We start from the raw sequence: 9644 nt of genomic DNA on the forward strand, positions 1-9644 counted from the left end.
GTTTGAACAAGTAGCATCCATACATGCATTAGCAAACTGTATAAGTATTAACACTGACAACATTCCACTTAAGAGCAAAAGTAATGGTAGCAAAAGATAACATTCAAAACTGAATTATAAAAGAAGTAAGATTTTTCAAGTGCTCCTGGAGAAGCCCAGGTTTTTAATAAAGAAGCAGAGATCTGAAGAGAAGTATTTTTAAATGAGCACACACATCAGCTGAAAATCTTGAAAACCATACATCTTCGTCTGCAAAAACAGGGTTTTACTTCATTGACCATGGACAATTATCAGCTAAAGAACCATGTATTTCTCCTTTCCTTTCACACTCCTCAGAAGAACAATAACCCTCAATTAATGACACAACAGTTTGGTTTGAAAAATGTGATGTTGTCATATACAGCATTGTGCATTTACTGAATGACACTGCTACAAGCTCCTCAACAGAATATAATTACATCTGGAATCTAAAACCACTTCAATATGCACAATAATACTGTAGACATAGGAACTTTACACACACACACACACACACACACACACGCACACACAAATCTGACACATAATGAGAAAGGCAGAGCAAGAAAAAAGCTGGTGTAAAGTCGCTCACCAATGTGTCCTTATTTCTTTGAAGCTGGTACCTTTCTATGTCTCTCCTTAGTTGAAAACAAGGTCCAGTCAGCCTCCTTACAATATATTAATTGGTTCTGAATCTCCTCCAAGTTTTCATTCCACCGTGGAGGCTTCCTCACCTATCTTATCAATAGTCCACCTAAAATTCTTCCAACATCTTCCCTCACCCTCAAGATGGCTACCTTACCTAATGGTAAAGAAACATCTTCATAGTTGGCTTTTATAAATTCCTCAAGCATTTCAGGATTTTTGTTCTTTACCTGGATCAATTACATACATTCTCTAGAACTAATCTGTGAAGAACTCCAGTCAATGTGTGTGGACTGGTGTAGTACTGGGTCCTTCCTTCAAATCATCCTTACAAAATGTCTTCCTGTAGGACTACTAAATTCTTCCCAATTACAAAGGTGAAGATACCTGGACATAAGGTTTTCTCCACAGACATAATCTTTTAAAAATTTGTTTCCATAGTGACATTGTTAAGAAGACATCTGATATTTCTGAAGACTTACAGTACTTGAGAACACAGAGAAAAAGAGCAGAATGAAAGGGAAGAGGGAAAACAAAGGAACTAAAAGAAGGCCTTATACACAAATGGAACAACCTGAAGAGAAATGTGGACTCTGGAGAAACTGGGGTCAGTCAGTCTTAGAGTTCCTCTGAGATCTTGCAGGATTTGTTGTTGTTGTTGTTGTTGTTGCTGTTGTTTTCCCTTTTTGCAGAAATCAGCCCAAACCAGACAATAAAGTCTTGCCATGCATCAAATCATGATGATAACCAAGCCCCAGAACTCCAAAATCTCAGCTTTAGGGCCACCACCATCTTCACAATGAGGAAATAACAATTCCTGGTGACTTTCAGGAGACCTGGAGCAGCTTAAAAGTTGGGTGAGGACCTCAGTGGAAAACGTTTAAGGTTTTGCTTGCCTTTCCTGAAGGAGGTCAAAACCCTTCAGGTCCACTCAAAAGAAGAAAAAAAATTTCCAAAGTTTACTTTAAAATGGGAAACAAAATGCCTCAATAACTTGTGAAAGCACTCCTTTGGTGGGAGAAAAATCTGAGCAGCCCTTACAAGTCCCTCATTTCCTTGCATAATGAATAGATGGTGAGGAACCACCACAAGATTTCACCCTGGAAAAGAAGGAGTAGGCAGGCAAGCCTCCTCCTCCAGCATCACCAACAGAGCTTCAAAATGGAGACATCCATAATTTTATAAACACTTCTCATCTCAGCTTTGTCTCCTGGAAACCCGCTCTCCTCCATTTTCTGGTGGAGTTACAACATGACACGGCTTACCTGACTCAGTTCCCAGCTCTCAACCAAACTAGTCACTTCCTCCAAAAACCTGCAAGCCACCTCCAGAAACAAAACCAAAGCAAACCAAACAACCAACACAGACACTCAGACACAACCCCCGGGAGCCCTGGGAGAAAGCCCCAACTGGTTGGTCTTTTCCCATCCCAGACGCGTGCTGAAAAATAAAACTTTTTTTTTTTCCCCCTTTGGGTAGAGGAGGAATATAAAAGGAACTCCAGGCAGCCTCCCTCCCTCTCTGTAGGTTAGAAGCTACAATGAAAAGAAAATGAGGGTTCCTTCAGGAATGGTGAAAAGCCTGGAGAATGAACGTGAGAAGGAGCTTTGTGTTTTGGAGTCTGGACTGGAACCAAAGCAGACAGCTTGCAAATGGAGGACAGGGAGATAAAGAAAGGGAAAGAGAGGGGCTGCTCCAATGGGGGGCGGCTGCGGCTTCCCCGCGTGCCTGGAAGGAGGGCAGACCCCTGGGAACTGCACCAGGAGTGAGGCGACCCCCAGGCCCCTGCCTTCTTTTCTCCCTTCCTCAGAGAGCCAAGCGTGTGTAATGGCTTCTCCTCTCCAGAAACCGTTGTCCTCCTCCACCAGACGCTTCTGAACCCCAGCCTGGAGACAGCTCCTCAGCGGCTCCTGAACCTGCGCCCCCCACCCGGCCCGCGCCCCCCCGCTCCTCGCCTCTCTTCTCACCAGCAGCACCAGCAACACCAGCAGCGGCAGCAGCCACCCCCCGACACATCCCGACCCCGCATCCCAACTTCGGGGAGAGAGAGAGAGCCAAATACCTGAGGAAGAGGGGGGTGCCAATCCGCACGGCTTTGCCATCGGGCTGGGGACAGGCAGACAGAGAGGGGGAAAGGAAGGAGAGGGACAGAGAAAGAAAGAGGTCAACCCGCTCGGGTCGGGGCGGCTCGGAGCGCTCGCTCCCTCTGGCTCTCGGCTCAGGTCCCCTCGCCTCCCGCCCTCCGCCCCCCTCTCTGTCCCTACTCCTGTCCCCACACTCGGAGCATCCGTCCTAAGCCTCCAGCTCTCTTCTCACTCATCTTTCATTTTCTCTTCTCTCCATAGAACTACACGAAATTAATTAAGCCACAGCGCTCCGCTCCCCCCAGCAGAAGGAGCAGCCAGCAGGAAAAGCACAGCCACCTCCACTGCCACCACCACCACCTTCTCCTCCTCCTCTTCCTCCCTCGCTTCTCCTCCTCCTCCTCTTCCTCCTCCCCCTCCTGCTCTCCCTCCTCCTCCTCCTCCTCCTCCTCCTCCTCCTCCTCTTCTCTCTCGCTTCTTCTCCTCTTCCAACAGCCAGTCCATGCAGGGGACTTCCTCTTCTCCCGGCTCCACCAACCCTCCTCGGCCGAATGAATGAGCGCGTTTGTGCCTCCACCGCCCCGCGCTCTCCTCCCCGGAGCACTCGGACCACCCCGAGGTGGTTGTTAATTGCAGTAACTTACGGAAGAAGCGTCCCGGCGCCGGGAGGTGTTTCGGGTTCTCCAGCCCCACCGCCTCCTTATCCTCTTTCTCTTTCTCCTCTTTCTGCTCGGGTTATTGTTGTGGAAGTTGTTTGGGAGTCTCATGTGCTTCTGCCGGGTCTCAGCAATGGAGGATCGCCATCTTCCCTGCCTTCCTCGGCTCCTCAGACTCGCTGCAGCTGCAGATGACCTGAGATATCCGTCTCTCTCTCTCCCTCTCCCTCTCTCTCCCTCCCTCCCTCTCCCTCTCACTCTCTCTCTCCCCTCTCTCTCCTCTTCTCTCTCCTCTCCTCCCTCTCCCTCGCGCGCTCTCTCTCTCCCTCCCTCTGTGTCTCTCTCTGAATAATGAGCAACCAGAGGGAGAGAGAAAGCAAGACAGAAAGAGAGAAGGAAGACAATCTTCTCCTGCCACACAAAACGCCGGAGCACCAGGGGGTGCGCGAAGCCTTTCTAATAACAACAACAACGTGCAGGAGACAGGAAGAAAAAAGAAAGAAAGAAAGAAATGAGAAAAGGGTTGGTGGGGGGGAAGGGGAGAATTATCCAAGAGCTGAAGAAGAGCAGAAGGAGAAGCTGGAGGAGATGCTGAGGCTGCGGCTGCTGTCCCCCCTCCCCCCGGCTGAACCCCAGAAGGAGGCAAGGTGGTTGCAAAGTTAAGGCTGGGACATTGTCTTTGTCACTCAGAGCAACACAGAGCCAGGCCAGTGAGATGCACGAGGAGGAGGTGGCGGCGGCGGAGGAGGTGGTGGTGGTGGTGGTGGTGGTGGTGTGGTGGTGGTGGTGGTGGTGGTGGTGATGGTGGTGGTGGTGGTGGTGGTGGTGGAGGAGGAGGAGGAAGAGGAGAAGGAGGCAAAGCAGGAGGAGAAAGGGAAGGGGGAGATGAGATGAATAAAGACCTGCGGAGAAGGCGGTGCGAGGAGCGCGGCGGCCGGGCTGAGGCGTGCGCGCTCGCGTCCCGGAGGCGCCCGGCCGCCCCGGCCGGCAGAGGAAGCCCCCACTGAGGACCCTGCCCGGCGGCTCATAGCTCTCCCACCATCAGCCCAGCCCGAGGCGCCGAGCCCCGGCCCCAGAGAGTCCCTCACACGCATCCATCTAGAGGCCAATCTTTGCAAAGAACGTACATGGGAAGCTAGAGGTAGCAAGTCTAAACCCAGATCAACCACGTGGGGCTTTTTAATCCCTTTCCAGCTTGCGGTGTGAGTATCTCCAGTGAAAAGCTCAAATTGTCCATTACTGGCACGTATTTTGAAGTCTTCTCCCCCGAAATAAAGGCTCATTGTGCATTTTATTTCTTTTCTGATATGGAAACGGGGGTTGGGGGAGGGAAGGAACCCATCATTCCGAGCTTCGGAACAACCACTTTATTTTCCTAACTTGTGAAATGTTTTGACGGCGCACCAAAAGGAAAAAAAAAAAAAAAGCCTACTTAAATAACTTTACACCCTCCAGCCCCGCGTTGTTTGCACTTTCTGGCTGATCATCTAAAGGCTCGGAAAGTAACAATCAGCGCTTCTAATGATAAGGTGTCATGGTGTTGAAGACAAGAGAACCAAGATGAGGCTTTCACACCTTGAATTTTTATTTAGTGTAATTTTCCCCCAAAGCGTTCTGAACTCTCTCTTTTGCAAAGGAATGGGTTCCCCCCCTCACCGGGTCGAATGTCTCCTAAGGCTTTAATTTGGTGGTGGTGGGGGGGGGGAATGCCTACACTATAAAAAAGAAAAATCAATACAGCAAGTCAGGAGCAATTGGAAGTTCAAGGGCACGGGCTGGTTGTACCATTTCTATTTCTCGCATCCTCGAGTTGGACATCACCAGCATCGGGAGAGAGAAACACACAGCGCGCGGGGCAAAGACCTTAATTAAAGTTTCTTTTGTCCGCGTCTGAATTGGGGGATGTTGCTGGATTCCTTTGCATTGGGGAGCGCGCATCCGGTGGAGAAGGCGCGGTGCAGAAGATCCAGACCAGATCGTCCTCTTTAATACTCCCTCCCCACCCACCCCCCCCAACAACAGTCCGGGAAAATATACCCATAAACCCATACAATAAAGGGGAGGAGGAGACGCGCGCGGAGTTGGTTCCCATCGGATAGCGGGCTTTCATAAACAGATCCGAATCCTCATTTTCCAAGGTTTTTCCCAATCGTTTATTCTGGGGCAGAATCTCTCACCGAGAGGCACGATTTCACCCCCTCGCAGTCAACACTTCCTGCCCTTTTCTCCTCCCACTCACATTGAAAAGCTTGGGAGCCCTAAAAGGGTGTTGATGGCGGGGGTGATAAATAAATAAATAAATGACACTCTACGCGTGCGGTGGGGAAGAAAGGAGGGGGGTAGGGCGAGGAGAGGGAAGAGAAAAAGTAGGGAGAGGAGAACAAGGAGGAGAAATCACAGAGGCGAAAGGGAGACGGGAGTCAAAGAAAGAGAAGAGAAAGAAGAAAGGAGAGAGGAGGACGGTAAGGCTTGCTCAGAAGTGAAATGCCCCTGGCTTTGTGCAGAACTGGGAGAACTCCCCCTTCAAGGTGCCCGGAGGGACCGGGGGAAGTCCTCCTGCCCCGAGCTCCTCCCCCGGGACCCCAGGGGTGTCTGAGCGCCGGTGCCGCTCCCCCACAAAATTCCTCGTGGCAACGAGAGGAAGCGCGCCAGGTCTCCGCCGTCCCTTCAGTGCCCCAGCTGATAATTTACCTCTTTGTCTTTAATAAAAAGCTGACTTTCTCTGTCAAGTCCTGCACCAGGAAAATAACAATCGTATTTCAGGTTGAAAGCCACTATTACCGCTGGGTTTTGGAGGCTGTGATAAAAATCTTCCTCGACGTGAAGGTACCTTCTGGGTTGGCTTGGGTCGGAAGTCCTAAGATGGGGGCCGCCCTTCCCCGGGGGCAGGGTCGCACGGAACCAGGCGGTGGGGAGGGAGGAGGAAGCGCCGAGGTCAGAGGAAACCCAAGGCTCCTGGGGCACCAAAGGGCTGCCCGCAGTCGGGGAATGAGCCCTGGGGAGGAGCCTTTTTGCGAGAATGCGAGCGCGCCCCAACACGCTTCAGACCTCATAAACCCACTTGGCAAAGACCCGGGAAACGGCTGGCAGACCGACTGCGGCGAACTCGAGAAATTAACCTGCGCTACAATTAAACGGGCTGCCGCCCTTTCAGACTCACCTCCAGCGACCGAAACAGAGAGCTCCCGAACCGGCCGCGGGGGGACCTGGCTCCTCCCTCCCGTCCCAGGAGAAGAGGACAAAAAGGAGAGATGGACTTGGAGATGGCCCCGCCCTTCAAACGCTCCAATCCTTGGAAACTAAACCTCCTCTCCAAGCCTCCACGTCTAGAAGGGACAAAGGCAGCGAGGAGATCCAGAGACCGATGGGTGGCTTTCGGGCTTCTCATGTGGGTGCATTGGGGGAAAGGTACAATGGCTAAGTTTCCATTCCAAATACAGGACAGTCTTTAAGAAGACCATCTTCTGGTTGAGCAGCGAATTGACTTCCCCAAGCCGTGAAGCGAACTATTGCAAAACTCCCGCAAAGCCCTGCTTTTTGAATGTAGGAAGGCTAAATTTTCAATTAATGATGCCATTCACAATTTCTTCGACTTTTTTGGAGTCACAAGTGCCTTAACTCTCCAACTAAAATAACAAAGAAATTTAACATGGTTGGGGATTAGGCTTTTTGTTCGCTTGTTTTTATTGGGGGGCAGTTTTCTTTCAAATGATAGTAAAGCAACCGGATAAATAAAAGCTGGGTCAGTCAAGGAAAGCGCTGTGGCTGAAGGTTTTAGTGAAAACCTTGATAAAGTTGGCACTTAAGTAACTGTAATTATGCTTTGCCATTAGCGGACAATTAAGATAACAGGAGAAAGTTCTCACCTCCTGCTATGTCATTCCTTAAGAATATTCACAAGGATAACACAAGCCTAGTTGGTGGGGTATCTTCTCCCCAGGAAGGTTCATTTCTAAATTTTTTGCATTGAAGATGGAAAAGCTTAGGTTTTGTACACAGCCAACAATGTGAGGGAAGTCTCATGGGGACATGTTGACTGCATGAAATTTGCCTTTTGCTGCTGTATCCCATGCCATTATGCCCCGGGGTCATATGGGATTTCAAAACTTTATTAATGTTCATAAGGAAATATGAACATGTTGGAAGTCTGGACTTTCTTCTCCCTTATCATGGGTGACTGGCATGCAGGCTCTTCATAAAGGGAAATTATGGCTCATCAAAAGAGTGTCTTTATGAGCATCAACAGAATAATAAATCTTGCAATTTTAGTTCAAGAAACAGTAGAGTCCTATAATCAGAGTGACCCATGCAAATATGATCCACTTATGTGCCCACCTCCAGCAGGATAGGGGTAGCCTATAAATCATTTTGGGTTTTAAAGGTTTAGGAAAGGAAGGCACTCAGATCTCTCAAACAAAAGTGTTTATGGGAGGAAAAGGACCTTCTGTCACCTGCAGGAAGGAATCATGGAAAGAAGAGTTGGTCCAGAGGCTACATTAAAAAGACAGAATTTCAACTGAAACAAGAGTTATTCACTCCTGTTCTTATTCTGTCATTGTTATGATATTTACATTATATCATATAAAAAAGGAAAAGTCCTCCTTACTGAAAACTACACACACACACACACACACAAAACCAAAAAAATTCCAGTTTATAACCCCACTTTTTAAATTCCATCTGGAAAACTGTTCATGCTGATGATTTTAGCAAAACAAAGAGCAAATGAATTGAGTATGGCTTTTTCAGAAGTCTCAATTATTCCATCTTTAAACATTTGACCATATTGTGATAAGCCTCTTGAACTTGGTATTTTCCCACCTATGTAAAACTCCTTTTCCGTGCAGTTCAATATAGTATTTTACTATTTGAGTTCCTGATTTTCAAAGGGTTATTCTAAATTGTTGAGATCTTTTACTGTCATTGGAAATTACTTTGTCTTTAAAAAGTTTTTTTTTAACTTCAAATTCAGTAATTATGGATTCACCAAATATCCAAAAAGTTAAGTCACTAACACCTTCTTTCTGAGCCCTTACAGAAAAATCAATATATTCTCATGAACCCATATCCAAATATGTATAACTAGTTGACTAGTGTCCATGCCTAGGGAGGAGTGATGAAAAGGAGACAAAAGTGGATAATTCATGATTCTGAACAGCTCTCAAGGGAAGAGAAATTGCGCTAACTTATATTAAGCTTACTCCGTATGAATATTTGTATATATACCTTTGGATACCAGAGAGGATGTTTCAATAGCAATGTTTTAAAATTCCAAAAAGGAAAAAATGTCTTTTTCCCATAAGTACAAGTTAAACTTACAGTTATATCAAACTAGTTACCGTAATATGGAACATTCATATGTAATATTATTCAATCATTGAATATCTGTTTAGCAGCTACAAAGTGGAACACTCAAAGCTGAATATTAGGGATGCAAAGATGAATAGGAGACAATAGGTTTGAGTCTCAATGCATGATCTACTTGTTGAACCACTAGCTTTAAAATCACATTACTTGGTTATAGAACTTTGTTTCTTTTTTTTTTTTTTTTTACTTTCTCAAAAGCAATACAGGAATTTAGCCAATTTGGAGACTATGATTAACTTGAACATTTCTGCTCCTATTACAGAGTTATTGAGAAGTAATTTTTGTTAAGGTAAAATTTTGGGACTTCATTTTAAAGCCAATAGCCTAACTCATATTTTTACATGAATTTCTTTTTTTTTTAAAGATTTTATTTATTTATTCATGAGAGAGAGAGAGAGAGAGAGAGAGGCAGAGGGAGAAGCAGGCTCCCCGCCTAGCAGGGAGCCTGATGCGGGGCTCGATCCCAGGACCCTGGGATCATGACCTGAGCTGAAGGCAGACGCTTAACCATCTGAGCCACCCAGGCACCCTACATGAATTTCTTAATAGAGAAGATCTTTTTAGGAAAGAGAGCAACCTTAGCTCAGCTATGATTAGATTAACCAAAATTCAGAAGAAAAAGACTCAACTGAAAGACTGCCCATTTACAGTATATCATATAAAAAAGGAAAAGTCCTCCTTACTGAAAACTATACAAAAAAACAAAAAAATTCCAGTTTATAACCCCACTGGGGTCTAGCAGAAAGACCAGTATTTCCAGATTCCTGCTACTTGCACTGAAACTAAAGCGCAGAGAGGGGACGTGACTTAGTCAGGACCACAGAGCTGGTCAGAGGCAGTCAACTCTAGAAGCTATGCCTCTATGGCATTTTCC

The 9644-nt window shown here is 47.0% G+C and overlaps 1 protein-coding gene across 10 annotated transcripts in view; it reads right to left on the reverse strand.

Moving 5' to 3' along the window:
* The window catches only part of ZNF462 (zinc finger protein 462), a 134164-nt gene extending 126690 nt beyond the window's left edge, over positions 1 to 7474 (reverse strand). For 2 of the 10 annotated variants that reach the window (XR_003523609.2, XM_027614920.2), the window contains exon 1: positions 3392 to 4162. The gene's annotated coding sequence lies outside the window, so the exon portion shown is untranslated. Of the gene's footprint in view, positions 1 to 610; positions 783 to 1237; positions 1500 to 2725; positions 3169 to 3391; positions 4163 to 6094; positions 6222 to 6563 lie in introns of those variants that run through there. The other 8 variants (XM_027614917.2, XM_027614911.2, XR_003523608.2 and 5 more) reach the window with 7 other exon arrangements.
* Between the last annotated feature and the right edge of the window lie 2170 nt (positions 7475 to 9644).

Source organism: Zalophus californianus, chromosome 13, assembly GCF_009762305.2.
Source record: "Zalophus californianus isolate mZalCal1 chromosome 13, mZalCal1.pri.v2, whole genome shotgun sequence".
Taxonomy (NCBI): domain Eukaryota; kingdom Metazoa; phylum Chordata; class Mammalia; order Carnivora; family Otariidae; genus Zalophus; species Zalophus californianus.